Source organism: Chiloscyllium punctatum, chromosome 36, assembly GCF_047496795.1.
Source record: "Chiloscyllium punctatum isolate Juve2018m chromosome 36, sChiPun1.3, whole genome shotgun sequence".
Taxonomy (NCBI): Eukaryota; Metazoa; Chordata; class Chondrichthyes; order Orectolobiformes; family Hemiscylliidae; genus Chiloscyllium; species Chiloscyllium punctatum.
The window spans coordinates 4234762-4256971 of record NC_092774.1 but is presented as its reverse complement, the minus strand read 5'-3'; positions in this window follow the sequence as shown (position 1 = coordinate 4256971).

Genomic DNA, 22210 nt, shown 5'->3' with positions numbered 1-22210 from the left:
CTGTATCCCTATTACAGTGCGTACTGATGGGTGTTCACACCGCAGTCTCCCTCCCTATAACAGTTCGTACTGATGGTTGTTCACACCGAAGTCTCTCTCCCTATTACATTGCGTACTGATGGGTGTTCACACCGCAGTCTCCCTCCCTATTACAGTGCGTACTGATGGGTGTTCACACCGCAGTCTGTATCCCTATTACAGTGCGTTCTGATGAGTGTTCACACCGCAGTCTCCCTCCCTATTACAGTGCGTACTGATGGGTGTTCACACCGCAGTCTCTCTCCCTATTGCAGTGCGTACTGATGGGTGTTCACACCGCAGTCTCCCTCCCTATTACAGTGCGTACTGATGGGTGTTCACACCGCAGTCTCCCTCCCTATTACAGTGCGTACTGATGGGTGTTCACACCGCAGTCTCCCTCCCTATTACAGTGCGTACTGATGGGTGTTCACACCGCAGTCTGTATCCCTATTACAGTGTGTACTGATGGGTGTTCACACCGCAGTCTCCCTCCTTATTACGGTGCGTACTGATGGGTGTTCAAACCGCAGTCTGTATCCCTATTACAGTGCGTACTGATGGGTGTTCACACCGCAGTCTCCCTCCCTATAACAGTTCGTACTGATGGTTGTTCACACCGAAGTCTCTCTCCCTATTACATTGCGTACTGATGGGTGTTCACACCGCAGTCTCCCTCCCTATTACAGTGCGTACTGATGGGTGTTCACACCGCAGTCTGTATCCCTATTACAGTGCGTACTGATGGGTGTTCACACCGCAGTCTCCCTACCTATTACAGTGCGTACTGATGGGTGTTCACACCACAGTCTCCCTCCCTATTACAGTGCGTACTGATGGGTGTTCACACCGCAGTCTGTATCCCTATTACAATGCGTACTGATGGGTGTTCACACACCGCAGTCTCCCTCCCTATTACAGTGCGTACTGATGTGTGTTCACACACCGCAGTCTCCCTCCCTATTACAGTGCGTACTGATGGGTGTTCACACCGCAGTCTCCCTCTCTATTACAGTGCATACTGATGGGTGTTCACACCGCAGTCTCCCTCCCTATTACAGTGCGTACTGATGGGTGTTCACACCGCAGTCTCCCTCCCTATTACAGTGCGTACTGATGGGTGTTCACACCGGAGTCTGTATCCCTATTACAGTGCGTACTGATGGGTGTTCACACACCGCAGTCTGTATCCCTATTACAGTGCGTACTGATGGGTGTTCACACCGCAGTCTGTATCCCTATTACAGTGCGTACTGATGGGTGTTCACACCGCAGTCTGTATCCCTATTACAGTGCGTACTGATGGGTGTTCACACCGCAGTCTCCCTCCCTATTACAGTGCGTACTGATGGGTGTTCACACCGCAGTCTGTATCCCTATTACAGTGTGTACTGATGGGTGTTCACACCGCAGTCTCCCTCCCTATTACAGTGCGTACTGATGGGTGTTCACACCGCAGTCTCCCTCCCTATTACAGTGCGTACTGATGGGTGTTCACACCGCAGTCTCCCTCCCTATTACAGTGTGTACTGATGAGTGTTCACACCGCAGTCTCCCTCCCTATTACAGTGCGTACTGATGGGTGTTCACACCGCAGTCTGTATCCCTATTACAGTGCGTACTGATGGGTGTTCACACCGCAGTCTGTATCCCTATTACAGTGTGTACTGATGGGTGTTCACACCGCAGTCTCCCTCCCTATTACAGTGCGTACTGATGGGTGTTCACACCGCAGTCTGTATCCCTATTACAGTGCGTACTGATGGGTGTTCACACCGCAGTCTCCCTCCCTATTACAGTGCGTACTGATGGGTGTTCACACCGCAGTCTCCCTCCCTATTACAGTGCGTACTGATGGGTGTTCACACCGCAGTCTGTATCCCTATTACAGTGTGTACTGATGGGTGTTCACACCGCAGTCTCCCTCCCTATTACAGTGCGTACTGATGGGTGTTCACACCGCAGTCTGTATCCCTATTACAGTGCGTACTGATGGGTGTTCACACCGCAGTCTGTATCCCTATTACAGTGCGTACTGATGGGTGTTCACACCGCAGTCTCCCTCCCTATTACAGTGCGTACTGATGGGTGTTCACACCGCAGTCTGTATCCCTATTACAGTGCGTACTGATGGGTGTTCACACCGCAGTCTGTATCCCTATTACAGTGCGTACTGATGGGTGTTCACACCGCAGTCTGTATCCCTATTACAGTGCGTACTGATGGGTGTTCACACCACAGTCTCCCTCCCTATTACTGTGCGCACTGATGGGTGTTCACACCGCAGTCTGTATCCCTATTACAGTGCGTACTGATGGGTGTTCACACCGCAGTCTCCCTACCTATTACAGTGCGTACTGATGGGTGTTCACACCACAGTCTCCCTCCCTATTACAGTGCGTACTGATGGGTGTTCACACCGCAGTCTGTATCCCTATTACACTGCGTACTGATGGGTGTTCACACACCGCAGTCTCCCTCCCTATTACAGTGCGTACTTATGGGTGTTCACACCGCAGTCTCCCTCCCTATTACCGTACGTACTGATGGGTGTTCACACCGCAGTCTGTATCCCTATTACAGTGCGTACTGATGTGTGTTCACACCACAGTCTGTATCCCTATTACAGTGCGTACTGATGGGTGTTCACACCGCAGTCTCCCGCCCTATTACAGTGCGTACTGATGGGTGTTCACACCGCAGTCTGTATCCCTATTACAGTGCGTACTGATGTGTGTTCACACCACAGTCTGTATCCCTATTACAGTGCGTACTGATGGGTGTTCACACCGCAGTCTCCCGCCCTATTACAGTGCGTACTGATGGGTGTTCACACCGCAGTCTGTATCCCTATTACAGTGCGTACTGATGGGTGTTCACACCGCAGTCTCCCTCGCTATTACAGTGCGTACTGATGGGTGTTCACACCACAGTCTGTATCCCTATTACAGTGCGTACTGATGGGTGTTCACACCGCAGTCTCCCTCCCTATTACAGTGCGTACTGATGTGTGTTCACACCGCAGTCTCCCTCCCTATTACAGTGCGTACTGATGGGTGTTCACACCGCAGTCTCCCTCCCTATTACAGTGCGTACTGATGGGTGTTCACACCGCAGTCTGTATCTCTATTACAGAGCGTACTGATGGGTGTTCACACCACAGTCTCCCTCCCTATTACTGTGCGTACTGATGGGTGTTCACACCGCAGTCTGTATCCCTATTACAGTGCGTACTGATGGGTGTTCACACCGCAGTCTCCCTACCTATTACAGTGCGTACTGATGGGTGTTCACACCACAGTCTCCCTCCCTATTACAGTGCGTACTGATGGGTGTTCACACCGCAGTCTGTATCCCTATTACAGTGCGTACTGATGGGTGTTCACACACCGCAGTCTCCCTCCCTATTACAGTGCGTACTGATGGGTGTTCACACACCGCAGTCTCCCTCCCTATTACAGTGCGTACTGATGGGTGTTCACACCGCAGTCTCCCTCCCTATTACAGTGCATACTGATGGGTGTTCACACCGCAGTCTCCCTCCCTATTACAGTGCGTACTGATGGGTGTTCACACCGCAGTCTCCCTCCCTATTACAGTGCGTACTTATGGGTGTTCACACCGCAGTCTCCCTCCCTATTACAGTGCGTACTGATGGGTGTTCACACCGCAGTCTGTATCCCTATTACAGTGCATACTGATGGGTGTTCACACCGCAGTCTCCCTCCCTATTACAGTGCGTACTGATGGGTGTTCACACGGCAGTCTCCCTCCCTATTACAGTGCGTACTGATGGGTGTTCACACCGCAGTCTCCCTCCCTATTACAGTGCGTACTGATGGGTGTTCACACCGCAGTCTATATCCCTATTACAGTGCGTACTGATGGGTGTTCACACCGCAGTCTGTATCCCTATTACAGTGCGTACTGATGGGTGTTCACACCGCAGTCTATATCCCTATTACAGTGCGTACTGATGGGTGTTCACACCGCAGTCTGTATCCCTATTACAGTGTGTACTGATGGGTGTTCACACCGCAGTCTGTATCCCTATTACAGTGCGTACTGTTGGGTGCTCACACCGCAGTCTCCCTCCCTATTACAGTGCGTACTGATGGGTGTTCACACCGCAGTCTGTATCCCTATTACAGTGCGTACTGATGGGTGTTCACACCGCAGTCTCCCTCCCTATTACAGTGCGTACTGATGGGTGTTCACACCGCAGTCTCCCTCCCTATTACAGTGTGTACTGATGGGTGTTCACACCGCAGTCTCCCTCCCTATTACAGTGCGTACTGATGGGTGTTCACACCGCAGTCTCCCTCCCTATTACAGTGCGTACTGATGTGTGTTCACACCGCAGTCTCCCTCCCTATTACAGTGCGTACTGATGGGTGTTCACACCACAGTCTGTATCCCTATTACAGTGCGTACTGATGGGTGTTCACACCGCAGTCTCCCTCCCTATTACAGTGCGTACTGATGAGTGTTCACACCGCAGTCTCCCTCCCTATTACAGTGCGTACTGATGAGTGTTCACACCACAGTCTGTATCCCGATTACAGTGTGTCCTGATGGGTGTACACACCGCAGTCTGTATCCCTATTACAGTGCGTACTGATGGGTGATCACACCGCAGTCTGTATCCCTATTACAGTCTGTACTGATGGGTGTTCACACCGCAGTCTGTATCCCTATTACAGTGCGTACTGATGGGTGTTCACACCGCAGTCCGTATCCCTATTACAGTGCGTACTGATGGGTGTTCACACCGCAGTCTCCCTCCCTATTACAGTGCGTACTGATGGGTGTTCAAGCCGTAGTCTCCCTCCCTATTACAGTGTGTACTGATGGGTGTTCACACCGCAGTCTGTATCCCTATTACAGTGTGTCCTGATGGGTGTTCACACCGCAGTCTCCCGCCCTATTACAGTGCGTACTGATGGGTGTTCACACCGCAGTCTGTATCCCTATTACAGTGCGTACTGATGGGTGTTCACACCGCAGTCTCCCGCCCTATTACAGTGCGTACTGATGGGTGTTCACACCGCAGTCTCCCTCCCTATTACAGTGCGTACTGATGGGTGTTCACACCGCAGTCTGTATCCCTATTACAGTGCGTACTGATGGGTGTTCACACCGCAGTCTGTATCCCTATTACAGTGCGTACTGATGGGTGTTCACACCGCAGTCTCTCTCCCTATTACAGTGCGTACTGATGGGTGTTCACACCGCAGTCTCCCTCCCTATTACAGTGCGTACTGATGGGTGTTCACACCGCAGTCTCCCTCCCTATTACAGTGCGTACTGATGGGTGTTCACACCGCAGTCTCTCTCCCTATTACAGTGCGTACTGATGGGTGTTCACACCGCAGTCTGTATCCCTATTACAGTGTGTACTGATGGGTGTTCACACCGCAGTCTCCCTCCTTATTACGGTGCGTACTGATGGGTGTTCACACCGCAGTCTGTATCCCTATTACAGTGCGTACTGATGGGTGTTCACACCGCAGTCTTCCTCCCTATAACAGTTCGTACTGATGGTTGTTCACACCGAAGTCTCTCTCCCTATTACATTGCGTACTGATGGGTGTTCACACCGCAGTCTCCCTCCCTATTACAGTGCGTACTGATGGGTGTTCACACCGCAGTTTGTATCCCTATTACAGTGTGTCCTGATGGGTGTTCACACCGCAGTCTCTCTCCCTATTACAGTGCGTACTGATGGGTGTTCACACCGCAGTTTGTATCCCTATTACAGTGTGTCCTGATGGGTGTTCACACCGCAGTCTCCCTCCCTATTACAGTGCGTACTGATGGGTGTTCACACCGCAGTCTGTATCCCTATTACAGTGCGTACTGATGGGTGTTCACACCGCAGTCTCCCTCCCTATTACAGTGCGTACTGATGGGTGTTCACACCGCCGTCTCCCTCCCTATTACAGTGCGTACTGATGGGTGTTCACACCGCAGTCTGTATCTCTATTACAGAGCGTACTGATGGGTGTTCACACCGCAGTCTCCCTCCCTATTACAGTGCGTACTGATGGGTGTTCACACCGCAGTCTGTATCCCTATTACAGTGCGTACTGATGGGTGTTCACACCGCAGTCTCTCTCCCTATTACAGTGCGTACTGATGTGTGTTCACACCGCAGTCTCCCTCCCTATTACAGTGCGTACTGATGTGTGTTCACACCGCAGTCTCTCTCCCTATTACAGTGCGTTCTGATGGGTGTTCACACCGCAGTCTGTATCCCTATTACAGTGCGTACTGATGGGTGTTCACACCGCAGTCTCCCTCCCTATTACAGTGCGTACTGATGGGTGTTCACACCGCAGTCTGTATCCCTATTACAGTGCGTACTGATGGGTGTTCACACCACAGTCTCCCTCCCTATTACTGTGCGTACTGATGGGTGTTCACACCGCAGTCTGTATCCCTATTACAGTGCGTACTGATGGGTGTTCACACACCGCAGTCTCCCTCCCTATTACAGTGTGTACTGATGGGTGTTCACACCGCAGTCTGTATCCCTATTACAGAGCGTATTGATGGGTGTTCACACCACAGTCTCCCTCCCTATTACCGTACGTACTGATGGGTGTTCACACCGCAGTCTGTATCCCTATTACAGTGCGTACTGATGTGTGTTCACACCGCAGTCTCCCTCCCTATTACAGTGCGTACTGATGGGTGTTCACACCGCAGTCTCCCGCCCTATTACAGTGCGTACTGATGGGTGTTCACACCGCAGTCTCCCGCCCTATTACAGTGTGTACTGATGGGTGTTCACACCGCAGTCTGTATCCCTATTACAGTGCGTACTGATGGGTGTTCACACCGCAGTCTGTATCCCTATTACAGTGCGTACTGATGTGTGTTCACACCGCAGTCTCCCGCCCTATTACAGTGCGTACTGATGGGTGTTCACACCGCAGTCTCCCTCGCTATTACAGTGCGTACTGATGGGTGTTCACACCACAGTCTGTATCCCTATTACAGTGCGTACTGATGGGTGTTCACACCGCAGTCTCCCTCCCTATTACAGTGCGTACTGATGTGTGTTCACACCGCAGTCTCCCTCCCTATTACAGTGCGTACTGATGGGTGTTCACACCGCAGTCTCCCTCCCTATTACAGTGCGTACTGATGGGTGTTCACACCGCAGTCTGTATCTCTATTACAGAGCGTACTGATGGGTGTTCACACCACAGTCTCCCTCCCTATTACAGTGCGTACTGATGGGTGTTCACACCGCAGTCTCCCTCCCTATTACAGTGCGTACTGATGGGTGTTCACACCGCAGTCTATATCCCTATTACAGTGCGTACTGATGGGTGTTCACACCGCAGTCTGTATCCCTATTACAGTGCGTACTGATGGGTGTTCACACCGCAGTCTATATCCCTATTACAGTGCGTACTGATGGGTGTTCACACCGCAGTCTGTATCCCTATTACAGTGTGTACTGATGGGTGTTCACACCGCAGTCTGTATCCCTATTACAGTGCGTACTGTTGGGTGCTCACACCGCAGTCTCCCTCCCTATTACAGTGCGTACTGATGGGTGTTCACACCGCAGTCTGTATCCCTATTACAGTGCGTACTGATGGGTGTTCACACCGCAGTCTCCCTCCCTCTTACAGTGCGTATTGATGGGTGTTCACACCGCAGTCTCCCTCCCTATTACAGTGTGTACTGATGGGTGTTCACACCGCAGTCTCCCTCCCTATTACAGTGCGTACTGATGGGTGTTCACACCGCAGTCTCCCTCCCTATTACAGTGCGTACTGATGAGTGTTCACACCGCAGTCTCCCTCCCTATTACAGTGCGTACTGATGGGTGTTCACACCACAGTCTGTATCCCTATTACAGTGCGTACTGATGGGTGTTCACACCGCAGTCTCCCTCCCTATTATAGTGCGTACTGATGGGTGTTCACACCGCAGTCTGTATCCCTATTACAGTGCGTACTGATGGGTGTTCACACCGCAGTCTGTATCCCTATTACAGTGCGTACTGATGGGTGTTCACACCGCAGTCTGTATCCCTATTACAGTGCGTACTGATGGGTGTTCACACCGCAGTCTGTATCCCTATTACAGTGCGTACTGATGGGTGTTCACACCGCAGTCTCCCTCCTTATTACGGTGCGTACTGATGGGTGTTCACACCGCAGTCTGTATCCCTATTACAGTGCATACTGATGGGTGTTCACACCGCAGTCTGTATCCCTATTACAGTGCGTACTGATGGGTGTTCACACCGCAGTCTGTATCCCTATTACAGTGCGTACTGATGGGTGTTCACACCGCAGTCTCTCTCCCTATTACAGTGCGTACTGATGGGTGTTCACACCGCAGTCTGTATCCCTATTACAGTGCGTACTGATGGGTGTTCACAGCGCAGTCTCCCTCCCTATTACAGTGCGTACTGATGGGTGTTCACACCGCAGTCTCCCTCCCTATTACAGTGCGTACTGATGGGTGTTCACACCGCAGTCTGTATCCCTATTACAGTGCGTACTGATGGGTGTTCACACCGCAGTCTGTATCCCTATTACAGTGCGTACTGATGAGTGTTCACACCGCAGTCTCCCTCCCTATTACAGTGTGTACTGATGAGTGTTCACACCACAGTCTGTATCCCGATTACAGTGTGTCCTGATGGGTGTACACACCGCAGTCTGTATCCCTATTACAGTGCGTACTGATGGGTGATCACACCGCAGTCTGTATCCCTATTACAGTCTGTACTGATGGGTGTTCACACCGCAGTCTGTATCCCTATTACAGTGCGTACTGATGGGTGTTCAAGCCGTAGTCTCCCTCCCTATTACAGTGTGTACTGATGGGTGTTCACACCGCAGTCTCCCGCCCTATTACAGTGCGTACTGATGGGTGTTCACACCGCAGTCTGTATCCCTATTACAGTGCGTACTGATGGGTATTCACACCGCAGTCTCTCTCCCTATTACAGTGCGTACTGATGGGTGTTCACACCGCAGTCTCCCTCCCTATTACAGTGCGTACTGATGGGTGTTCACACCGCAGTCTCCCTCCCTATTACAGTGCGTACTGATGGGTGTTCACACCGCAGTCTCTCTCCCTATTACAGTGCGTACTGATGGGTGTTCACACCGCAGTCTGTATCCCTATTACAGTGCGTACTGATGGGTGTTCACACCGCCGTCTCCCTCCCTATTACAGTGCGTACTGATGGGTGTTCACACCGCAGTCTCTCTCCCTATTACAGTGCGTACTGATGGGTGTTCACACCACAGTCTCCCTCCCTATTACAGTGCGTACTGATGGGTGTTCACACCGCAGTCTCCCGCCCTATTACAGTGCGTACTGATGGGTGTTCACACCGCAGTCTGTATCCCTATTACAGTGCGTACTGATGGGTGTTCACACCGCAGTCTCTCTCCCTATTACAGTGCGTACTGATGGGTGTTCACACCGCAGTCTGTATCCCTATTACAGTGTGTACTGATGGGTGTTCACACCGCAGTCTCCCTCCTTATTACGGTGCGTACTGATGGGTGTTCACACCGCAGTCTGTATCCCTATTACAGTGCATACTGATGGGTGTTCACACCGCAGTCTGTATCCCTATTACAGTGCGTACTGATGGGTGTTCACACCGCAGTCTGTATCCCTATTACAGTGCGTACTGATGGGTGTTCACACCGCAGTCTCTCTCCCTATTACAGTGCGTACTGATGGGTGTTCACACCGCAGTCTGTATCCCTATTACAGTGCGTACTGATGGGTGTTCACACCGCAGTCTCTCTCCCTATTACAGTGCGTACTGATGGGTGTTCACACCGCAGTCTGTATCCCTATTACAGTGTGTACTGATGGGTGTTCACACCGCAGTCTCCCTCCTTATTACGGTGCGTACTGATGGGTGTTCACACCGCAGTCTGTATCCCTATTACAGTGCGTACTGATGGGTGTTCACACCGCAGTCTCCCTCCCTATAACAGTTCGTACTGATGGTTGTTCACACCGAAGTCTCTCTCCCTATTACATTGCGTACTGATGGGTGTTCACACCGCAGTCTCCCTCCCTATTACAGTGCGTACTGATGGGTGTTCACACCGCAGTCTGTATCCCTATTACAGTGCGTTCTGATGAGTGTTCACACCGCAGTCTCCCTCCCTATTACAGTGCGTACTGATGGGTGTTCACACCGCAGTCTCTCTCCCTATTGCAGTGCGTACTGATGGGTGTTCACACCGCAGTCTCCCTCCCTATTACAGTGCGTACTGATGGGTGTTCACACCGCAGTCTCCCTCCCTATTACAGTGCGTACTGATGGGTGTTCACACCGCAGTCTCCCTCCCTATTACAGTGCGTACTGATGGGTGTTCACACCGCAGTCTGTATCCCTATTACAGTGTGTACTGATGGGTGTTCACACCGCAGTCTCCCTCCTTATTACGGTGCGTACTGATGGGTGTTCAAACCGCAGTCTGTATCCCTATTACAGTGCGTACTGATGGGTGTTCACACCGCAGTCTCCCTCCCTATAACAGTTCGTACTGATGGTTGTTCACACCGAAGTCTCTCTCCCTATTACATTGCGTACTGATGGGTGTTCACACCGCAGTCTCCCTCCCTATTACAGTGCGTACTGATGGGTGTTCACACCGCAGTCTGTATCCCTATTACAGTGCGTTCTGATGGGTGTTCACACCGCAGTCTGTATCCCTATTACAGTGCGTACTGATGGGTGTTCACACCGCAGTCTCCCTACCTATTACAGTGCGTACTGATGGGTGTTCACACCACAGTCTCCCTCCCTATTACAGTGCGTACTGATGGGTGTTCACACCGCAGTCTGTATCCCTATTACAATGCGTACTGATGGGTGTTCACACACCGCAGTCTCCCTCCCTATTACAGTGCGTACTGATGGGTGTTCACACACCGCAGTCTCCCTCCCTATTACAGTGCGTACTGATGGGTGTTCACACCGCAGTCTCCCTCCCTATTACAGTGCATACTGATGGGTGTTCACACCGCAGTCTCCCTCCCTATTACAGTGCGTACTGATGGGTGTTCACACCGCAGTCTCCCTCCCTATTACAGTGCGTACTGATGGGTGTTCACACCGGAGTCTGTATCCCTATTACAGTGCGTACTGATGGGTGTTCACACACCGCAGTCTGTATCCCTATTACAGTGCGTACTGATGGGTGTTCACACCGCAGTCTGTATCCCTATTACAGTGCGTACTGATGGGTGTTCACACCGCAGTCTGTATCCCTATTACAGTGCGTACTGATGGGTGTTCACACCGCAGTCTCCCTCCCTATTACAGTGCGTACTGATGGGTGTTCACACCGCAGTCTGTATCCCTATTACAGTGTGTACTGATGGGTGTTCACACCGCAGTCTCCCTCCCTATTACAGTGCGTACTGATGGGTGTTCACACCGCAGTCTCCCTCCCTATTACAGTGCGTACTGATGGGTGTTCACACCGCAGTCTCCCTCCCTATTACAGTGTGTACTGATGAGTGTTCACACCGCAGTCTCCCTCCCTATTACAGTGCGTACTGATGGGTGTTCACACCGCAGTCTGTATCCCTATTACAGTGCGTACTGATGGGTGTTCACACCGCAGTCTGTATCCCTATTACAGTGTGTACTGATGGGTGTTCACACCGCAGTCTCCCTCCCTATTACAGTGCGTACTGATGGGTGTTCACACCGCAGTCTGTATCCCTATTACAGTGCGTACTGATGGGTGTTCACACCGCAGTCTCCCTCCCTATTACAGTGCGTACTGATGGGTGTTCACACCGCAGTCTCCCTCCCTATTACAGTGCGTACTGATGGGTGTTCACACCGCAGTCTGTATCCCTATTACAGTGTGTACTGATGGGTGTTCACACCGCAGTCTCCCTCCCTATTACAGTGCGTACTGATGGGTGTTCACACCGCAGTCTGTATCCCTATTACAGTGCGTACTGATGGGTGTTCACACCGCAGTCTGTATCCCTATTACAGTGCGTACTGATGGGTGTTCACACCGCAGTCTCCCTCCCTATTACAGTGCGTACTGATGGGTGTTCACACCGCAGTCTGTATCCCTATTACAGTGCGTACTGATGGGTGGTCACACCGCAGTCTCCCTCCCTATTACAGTGCGTACTGATGGATGTTCACACCGCAGTCTCCCTCCCTATTACAGTGCGTACTGATGGGTGTTCACACCGCAGTCTATATCCCTATTACAGTGCGTACTGATGGGTGTTCACACCGCAGTCTGTATCCCTATTACAGTGCGTACTGATGGGTGTTCACACCGCAGTCTATATCCCTATTACAGTGCGTACTGATGGGTGTTCACACCGCAGTCTGTATCCCTATTACAGTGTGTACTGATGGGTGTTCACACCGCAGTCTGTATCCCTATTACAGTGCGTACTGTTGGGTGCTCACACCGCAGTCTCCCTCCCTATTACAGTGCGTACTGATGGGTGTTCACACCGCAGTCTGTATCCCTATTACAGTGCGTACTGATGGGTGTTCACACCGCAGTCTCCCTCCCTATTACAGTGTGTACTGATGGGTGTTCACACCGCAGTCTCCCTCCCTATTACAGTGCGTACTGATGAGTGTTCACACCGCAGTCTCCCTCCCTATTACAGTGCGTACTGATGGGTGTTCACACCACAGTCTGTATCCCTATTACAGTGCGTACTGATGGGTGTTCACACCGCAGTCTCCCTCCCTATTACAGTGCGTACTGATGAGTGTTCACACCGCAGTCTCCCTCCCTATTACAGTGCGTACTGATGAGTGTTCACACCACAGTCTGTATCCCGATTACAGTGTGTCCTGATGGGTGTACACACCGCAGTCTGTAACCCTATTACAGTGCGTACTGATGGGTGATCACACCGCAGTCTGTATCCCTATTACAGTCTGTACTGATGGGTGTTCACACCGCAGTCTGTATCCCTATTACAGTGCGTACTGATGGGTGTTCAAGCCGTAGTCTCCCTCCCTATTACAGTGTGTACTGATGGGTGTTCACACCGCAGTCTGTATCCCTATTACAGTGCGTACTGATGGGTGTTCAAGCCGTAGTCTCCCTCCCTATTACAGTGTGTACTGATGGGTGTTCACACCGCAGTCTCTCTCCCTATTACAGTGCGTACTGATGGGTGTTCACACCGCAGTCTGTATCCCTATTACAGTGCGTACTGATGGGTGTTCACACCGCAGTCTCCCTCCCTATTACAGTGCGTACTGATGGGTGTTCACACCGCAGTCTGTATCCCTATTACAGTGCGTACTGATGGGTGTTCACACCGCAGTCTCCCTCCCTATTACAGTGCGTACTGATGGGTGTTCACACCGCAGTCTGTATCCCTATTACAGTGCGTACTGATGGGTGTTCACACCGCAGTCTCCCTCCCTATTACAGTGCGTACTGATGGGTGTTCACACCGCAGTCTCCCTCCCTATTACAGTGCGTACTGATGAGTGTTCACACCACAGTCTGTATCCCGATTACAGTGTGTCCTGATGGGTGTACACACCGCAGTCTGTAACCCTATTACAGTGCGTACTGATGGGTGATCACACCGCAGTCTGTATCCCTATTACAGTCTGTACTGATGGGTGTTCACACCGCAGTCTGTATCCCTATTACAGTGCGTACTGATGGGTGTTCAAGCCGTAGTCTCCCTCCCTATTACAGTGTGTACTGATGGGTGTTCACACCGCAGTCTGTATCCCTATTACAGTGCGTACTGATGGGTGTTCAAGCCGTAGTCTCCCTCCCTATTACAGTGTGTACTGATGGGTGTTCACACCGCAGTCTCTCTCCCTATTACAGTGCGTACTGATGGGTGTTCACACCGCAGTCTGTATCCCTATTACAGTGCGTACTGATGGGTGTTCACACCGCAGTCTCCCTCCCTATTACAGTGCGTACTGATGGGTGTTCACACCGCAGTCTGTATCCCTATTACAGTGCGTACTGATGGGTGTTCACACCGCAGTCTCCCTCCCTATTACAGTGCGTACTGATGGGTGTTCACACCGCAGTCTGTATCCCTATTACAGTGCGTACTGATGGGTGTTCACACCGCAGTCTCCCTCCCTATTACAGTGCGTACTGATGGGTGTTCACACCGCAGTCTCCCTCCCTATTACAGTGCGTACTGATGGGTGTTCACACCGCAGTCTGTATCCCTATTACAGTGTGTACTGATGGGTGTTCACACCGCAGTCTGTATCCCTATTACAGTGTGTACTGATGGGTGTTTACACCGCAGTCTGTATCCCTATTACAGTGCGTACTGATGGGTGTTCACACCGCAGTCTCCCTCCCTAGTACAGTGCGTACTAATGGGTGTTCACACCGCAGTCTGTATCCCTATTACAGTGTGTAAAGATGGGTGTTCACACCGCAGTCTGTATCCCTATTACAGTGCGTACTGATGGGTGTTCACACCGCAGTCTGTATCCCTATTACAGTGCGTACTGATGGGTGTTAACACCGCAGTCTGTATCCCTATTACAGTGCGTACTGATGGGTGTTCACACCGCAGTCTGTATCCCTATTACACTGCGTACTGATGGGTGTTCACACCGCAGTCTCCCTCCCTATTACAGTGCGTACTGATGGGTGTTCACACCGCAGTCTGTATCCCTATTACAGTGCGTACTGATGGGTGTTCACACCGCAGTCTGTATCCCTATTACAGTGCGTACTGATGGGTGTTCACACCGCAGTCTCCCTCCCTATTACAGTGCGTACTGATGGGTGTTCACACCGCAGTCTGTATCCCTATTACAGTGCGTACTGATGGGTGTTCACACCGCAGTCTGTATCCCTATTACAGTGCGTACTGATGGGTGTTCACACCGCAGTCTCCCTCCCTATTACAGTGTTTACTGATGGGTGTTCACACCGCAGTCTGTATCCCTATTACAGTGCGTACTGATAGGTGTTCACACCGCAGTCTCCCTCCCTATTACAGTGCGTACTGATGGGTGTTCACACCGCAGTCTCCCTCCCTATTACAGTGCGTACTGATGGGTGTTCACACCGCAGTCTGTATCCCTATTACAGTGCGTACTGATGGGTGTTCACACCGCAGTCTGTATCGCTATTACAGTGCGTACTGATGGGTGTTCACACCGCAGTCTGTATCCCTATTACAGTGCGTACTGATGGGTGTTCACACCGCAGTCTCCCTCCCTATTACAGTGCGTACTGATGGGTGTTCACACCGCAGTCTCCCTCCCTATTACAGTGCGTACTGATGGGTGTTCACACCGCAGTCTGTATCCCTATTACAGTGCGTACTGATGGGTGTTCACACCGCTGTCTCCCTCACTATTACAATGCGTACTGATGGGTGTTCACACCGCAGTCTCCCGCCCTATTACTGTGCGTACTGATGGGTGTTCACATCGCAGTCTGTATCCCTATTACAGTGCGTACTGATGGGTGTTCACATCGCAGTCTGTATCCCTATTACAATGCGTACTGATGGGTGTTCACACCGCAGTCTCCCTCCCTATTACAGTGCGTACTGATGGGTGTTCACTCCGCAGTCTGTGTCCCTATTACAGTGCGTACTGATGGGTGTTCACACCGCAGTCTCCCTCCCTATTACACTGCGTAGCGATGGGTGTTCACACCGCAGTCTCCCTCCCTATTACAGTGCGTACTGATGGGTGTTCACACCGCAGTCTCCCTCCCTATTACAGTGCGTACTGATGGGTGTTCACACCGCAGTCTGTATCCCTATTACAGTGCGTACAGTTGGGAGTTCACACCGCAGTCTGTATCCCGATTACAGTGCGTACTGATGGGTGTTCACACCGCAGTCTGTATCCCTATTACAGAGCGTATTGATGGGTGTTCACACCGCAGTCTCCCTCCCTATTACAGTGCGTACTGATGGGTGTTCACAACGCAGTCTCCCTCCCTATTACAGTGCGTACTGATGGGTGTTCACACCGCAGTCTGTATCCCTATTACAGAGCGTATTGATGGGTGTTCACACCACAGTCTCCCTCCCTATTACAGTGTGTCCTGATGGGTGTTCACACCGCAGCCTCCCTCCCTATTACAGTGCGTACTGATGGGTGTTCACACCGCAGTCTCCCTCCCTATTACAGTGCGTACTGATGGGTGTTCACACCGCAGTCTGTATCCCTATTACAGTGCGTACTGATGGGTGTTCACACCGCAGTCTGTATCCCTATTACAGTGCGTACTGATGGGTGTTCACACCGCAGTCTCCCTCCCTATTACAGTGCGTACTGATGGGTGTTCACACCGCAGTCTGTATCCCTATTACAGTGCGTATTGATGGGTGTTCACACCGCAGTCTCCCTCCCCATTACAGTGCGTACTAATGGGTGTTCACACCGCAGTCTCCCTCCCTATTACAGTGCGTACTGATGGGTGTTCACACCGCAGTCTCCCTCCCTATTACAGTGCGTACTGATGGGTGTTCACACCGCAGTCTCCCTCCCTATTACAGTGCGTACTGATGGGTGTTCACACCGCAGTCTGTATCCCTATTACAGTGCGTACTGATGGGTGTTCACACCGCAGTCTCCCTCCCTATTACAGTGCGTACTGATGGGTGTTCACACCGCAGTCTGTATCCCTATTACAGTGTGTACTGATGGGTGTTCACACCGCAGTCTGTATCCCTATCACAGTGCGTACTGATGGGTGTTCACACCGCAGTCTGTATCCCTATTACAGTGTGTACTGATGGGTGTTCACACCGCAGTCTGTATCCCTATTACAGTGCGTACTGTTGGGTGTTCACACCGCACTCTCCCTCCCTATTACAGTGCGTACTGATGGGTGTTCACACCGCAGTCTCCCTCCCTATTACAGTGCGTACTGATGGTTGTTCACACCGCAGTCTGTATCCCTATTACAGTGTGTCCTGATGGGTGTTCACACCGCAGTCTCCCTCCCTATTACAGTGCGTACTGATGGGTGTTCACACCGCAGTCTCCCTCCCTATTACAGTGCGTACTGATGGGTGTTCACACCGCAGTCTCCCTCCCTATTACAGTGCGTACTGATGGGTGTTCACACCGCAGTCTGTATCCCTATTACAGTGCGTACTGATGGGTGTTCACACCGCAGTCTCCCTCACTATTACAGTGCGTACTGATGGGTGTTCACACCGCAGTCTGTATCCCTATTACAGTGCGTACTGATGGGTGTTCACACCGCAGCCTCCCTCACTATTACAGTGCGTACTGATGGGTGTTCACACCGCAGTCTGTATCCCTATTACAGTGTGTACTGATGGGTGTTCACACCGCAGTCTGTATCCCTATTACAGTGCGTACTGATGGGTGTTCACACCGCAGTCTGTATCCCTATTACAGTGCGTACTGATGGGTGTTCACACCGCAGTCTCCCTCCCTATTACAGTGCGTACTGATGGGTGTTCACACCGCAGTCTGTATCCCTATTACAGTGCGTACTGATGGGTGTTCACACCGCAGTCTGTATCCCTATTACAGTGCGTACTGTTGGGTGTTCACACCGCAGTCTGTATCCCTATTACAGTGCGTACTGATGGGTGTTCACACCGCAGTCTCCCGCCCTATTACAGTGCGTACTGATGGGTGTTCGCACCGCAGTCTGTATCCCTATTACAGTGTGTACTGATGGGTGTTCACACCGCAGTCTCCCGCCCTATTACAGTGCGTACTGATGGGTGTTCACACCGCAGTCTGTATCACTATTACAGTGCGTACTGATGGGTGTTCACACCGCAGTCTCCCGCCCTATTACAGTGCGTACTGATGGGTGTTCACACCGCAGTCTGTATCACTATTACAGTGCGTACTGATGGGTGTTCACACCGCAGTCTCCCGCCCTATTACAGTGCGTACTGATGGGGGTTCACACCGCAGTCTGTATCCCTATTACAGTGTGTACTGATGGGTGTTCACACCGCAGTCTCCCTCCCTATTACAGTGCGTACTGATGGGTATTCACACCGCAGTCTGTATCCCTATTACTGTGCGTACTGATGGGTGTTCACACCGCAGTCTGTATCCTTATTACAGTGCGTACTGATGGGTGTTCACACCGCAGTCTGTATCCCTATTACAGTGCGTACTGATGGGTGTTCACACCGCAGTCTGTATCCCTATTACAGTGTGTACTGATGGGTGTTCACACCGCAGTCTCCCTCCCTATTACAGTGTGTACTGATGGGTGTTCACACCGCAGTCTCCCTCCCTATTACAGTGCGTACTGATGGGTGTTCACACCGCAGTCTTTATCCCTATTACAGTGCGTACTGATGGGTGTTCACACCGCAGTCTGTATCCCTATTACAGTGCGTACTGATGGGTGTTCACACCGCAGTCTCCCTCCCTAATACAGTGCGTACTGATGGGTGTTCACACCGCAGTCTCCCTCCCTATTACAGTGCGTACTGATGGGTGTTCACACCGCAGTCTCCCTCCCTATTACAGTGCGTACTGATGGGTGTTCACACCGCAGTCTCCCTCCCTATTACAGTCCGTACTGATGGGTGTTCACACCGCAGTCTCCCTCCCTATTACAGTGTGTCCTGATGGGTGTTCACACCGCAGTCTCCCTCATTATTACAGTGCGTACTGATGGGTGTTCACACCGCAGTCTGTATCCCTATTACAGTGTGTCCTGATGGGTGTTCACACCGCAGTCTCCCTCCCTATTACAGTGCGTATTGATGGGTGTTCACACCGCAGTCTCCCTCCCTATTACAGTGCGTACTGATGGGTGTTCACACCGCAGTCTGTATCCCTATTACAGTGCGTACTGATGGGTGTTCACACCGCAGTCTCCCTCCCTATTACAGTGCGTACTGATGGGTGTTCACACCGCAGTCTGTATCCCTATTACAGTGTGTACTGATGGGTGTTCACACCGCAGTCTGTATCCCTATCACAGTGCGTACTGATGGGTGTTCACACCGCAGTCTGTATCCCTATTACAGTGTGTACTGATGGGTGTTCACACCGCAGTCTGTATCCCTATTACAGTGCGTACTGTTGGGTGTTCACACCGCACTCTCCCTCCCTATTACAGTGCGTACTGATGGGTGTTCACACCGCAGTCTCCCTCCCTATTACAGTGCGTACTGATGGTTGTTCACACCGCAGTCTGTATCCCTATTACAGTGTGTCCTGATGGGTGTTCACACCGCAGTCTCCCTCCCTATTACAGTGCGTACTGATGGGTGTTCACACCGCAGTCTCCCTCCCTATTACAGTGCGTACTGATGGGTGTTCACACCGCAGTCTCCCTCCCTATTACAGTGCGTACTGATGGGTGTTCACACCGCAGTCTGTATCCCTATTACAGTGCGTACTGATGGGTGTTCACACCGCAGTCTCCCTCACTATTACAGTGCGTACTGATGGGTGTTCACACCGCAGTCTCCCTCCCTATTACAGTGCGTACTGATGGGTGTTCACACCGCAGCCTCCCTCACTATTACAGTGCGTACTGATGGGTGTTCACACCGCAGTCTGTATCCCTATTACAGTGTGTACTGATGGGTGTTCACACCGCAGTCTGTATCCCTATTACAGTGCGTACTGATGGGTGTTCACACCGCAGTCTGTATCCCTATTACAGTGCGTACTGATGGGTGTTCACACCGCAGTCTCCCTCCCTATTACAGTGCGTACTGATGGGTGTTCACACCGCAGTCTGTATCCCTATTACAGTGCGTACTGATGGGTGTTCACACCGCAGTCTGTATCCCTATTACAGTGCGTACTGTTGGGTGTTCACACCGCAGTCTGTATCCCTATTACAGTGCGTACTGATGGGTGTTCACACCGCAGTCTCCCGCCCTATTACAGTGCGTACTGATGGGTGTTCGCACCGCAGTCTGTATCCCTATTACAGTGTGTACTGATGGGTGTTCACACCGCAGTCTCCCGCCCTATTACAGTGCGTACTGATGGGTGTTCACACCGCAGTCTGTATCACTATTACAGTGCGTACTGATGGGTGTTCACACCGCAGTCTCCCGCCCTATTACAGTGCGTACTGATGGGTGTTCACACCGCAGTCTGTATCACTATTACAGTGCGTACTGATGGGTGTTCACACCGCAGTCTCCCGCCCTATTACAGTGCGTACTGATGGGGGTTCACACCGCAGTCTGTATCCCTATTACAGTGTGTACTGATGGGTGTTCACACCGCAGTCTCCCTCCCTATTACAGTGCGTACTGATGGGTATTCACACCGCAGTCTGTATCCCTATTACTGTGCGTACTGATGGGTGTTCACACCGCAGTCTGTATCCTTATTACAGTGCGTACTGATGGGTGTTCACACCGCAGTCTGTATCCCTATTACAGTGCGTACTGATGGGTGTTCACACCGCAGTCTGTATCCCTATTACAGTGTGTACTGATGGGTGTTCACACCGCAGTCTCCCTCCCTATTACAGTGTGTACTGATGGGTGTTCACACCGCAGTCTCCCTCCCTATTACAGTGCGTACTGATGGGTGTTCACACCGCAGTCTTTATCCCTATTACAGTGCGTACTGATGGGTGTTCACACCGCAGTCTGTATCCCTATTACAGTGCGTACTGATGGGTGTTCACACCGCAGTCTCCCTCCCTAATACAGTGCGTACTGATGGGTGTTCACACCGCAGTCTCCCTCCCTATTACAGTGCGTACTGATGGGTGTTCACACCGCAGTCTCCCTCCCTATTACAGTGCGTACTGATGGGTGTTCACACCGCAGTCTCCCTCCCTATTACAGTGCGTACTGATGGGTGTTCACACCGCAGTCTCCCTCCCTATTACAGTGCGTACTGATGGGTGTTCACACCGCAGTCTCCCTCCCTATTACAGTGTGTCCTGATGGGTGTTCACACCGCAGTCTCCCTCATTATTACAGTGCGTACTGATGGGTGTTCACACCGCAGTCTGTATCCCTATTACAGTGTGTCCTGATGGGTGTTCACACCGCAGTCTCCCTCCCTATTACAGTGCGTACTGATGGGTGTTCACACCGCAGTCTCCCTCCCTATTACAGTGTGTACTGATGGGTGTTCACACCGCAGTCTGTATCCCTATTACAGTGTGTCCTGATGGGTGTTCACACCGCAGTCTCCCTCCCTATTACAGTGCGTACTGATGGGTGTTCACACCGCAGTCTGTATCCCTATTACAGTGCGTACTGATGGGTGTTCACACCGCAGTCTGTATCCCTATTACAGTGCGTACTGATGGGTGTTCACACCGCAGTCTGTATCCCTATTACAGTGCGTACTGATGGGTGTTCACACCGCAGTCTGTATCCCTATTACAGTGCGTACTGATGGGTGTTCACACCGCAGTCTGTATCCCTATTACAGTGCGTACTGATGGGTGTTCACACCGCAGTCTGTATCCCTATTACAGTGTGTCCTGATGGGTGTTCACACCGCAGTCTCCCTCCCTATTACAGTGCGTACTGATGGGTGTTCACACCGCAGTCTCCCTCCCAATTACAGTGTGTCCTGATGGGTGTTCACACCGCAGTCTCCCTCCCTATTACAGTGCGTACTGATGGGAGTTCACACCGCAGTCTCCCTCCCTATTACAGTGCGTACTGATGGGGTTCACACCGCAGTCTGTATCCCTATTACAGTGTGTCCTGATGGGTGTTCACACCGCAGTCTCTCTCCCTATTACAGTGCGTACTGATGGGTGTTCACACCGCAGTCTGTATCCCTATTACAGTGCGTACTGATGGGTGTTCACACCGCAGTCTCCCTCCCTATTACAGTGCGTACTGATGGGTGTTCACACCGCAGTCTCTCTCCCTATTACAGTGCGTACTGATGGGTGTTCACACCGCAGTCTGTATCCCTATTACAGTGCGTACTGATGGGTGTTCACACCGCAGTCTCCCTCCCTTTTACAGTGCGTACTGATGGGTGTTCACACCGCAGTCTCCCTCCCTATTACAGTGTGTACTGATGGGTGTTCACACCGCAGTCTGTATCTCTATTACAGTGCGTACTGATGGGTGTTCACACCGCAGTCTGTATCCCTATTACACTGCGTTCTGATGGGTGTTCACACCGCAGTCTCCCTCCCTATTACAGTGCGTACTGATGGGTGTTCACACCGCAGTCTGTATCCCTATTACAGTG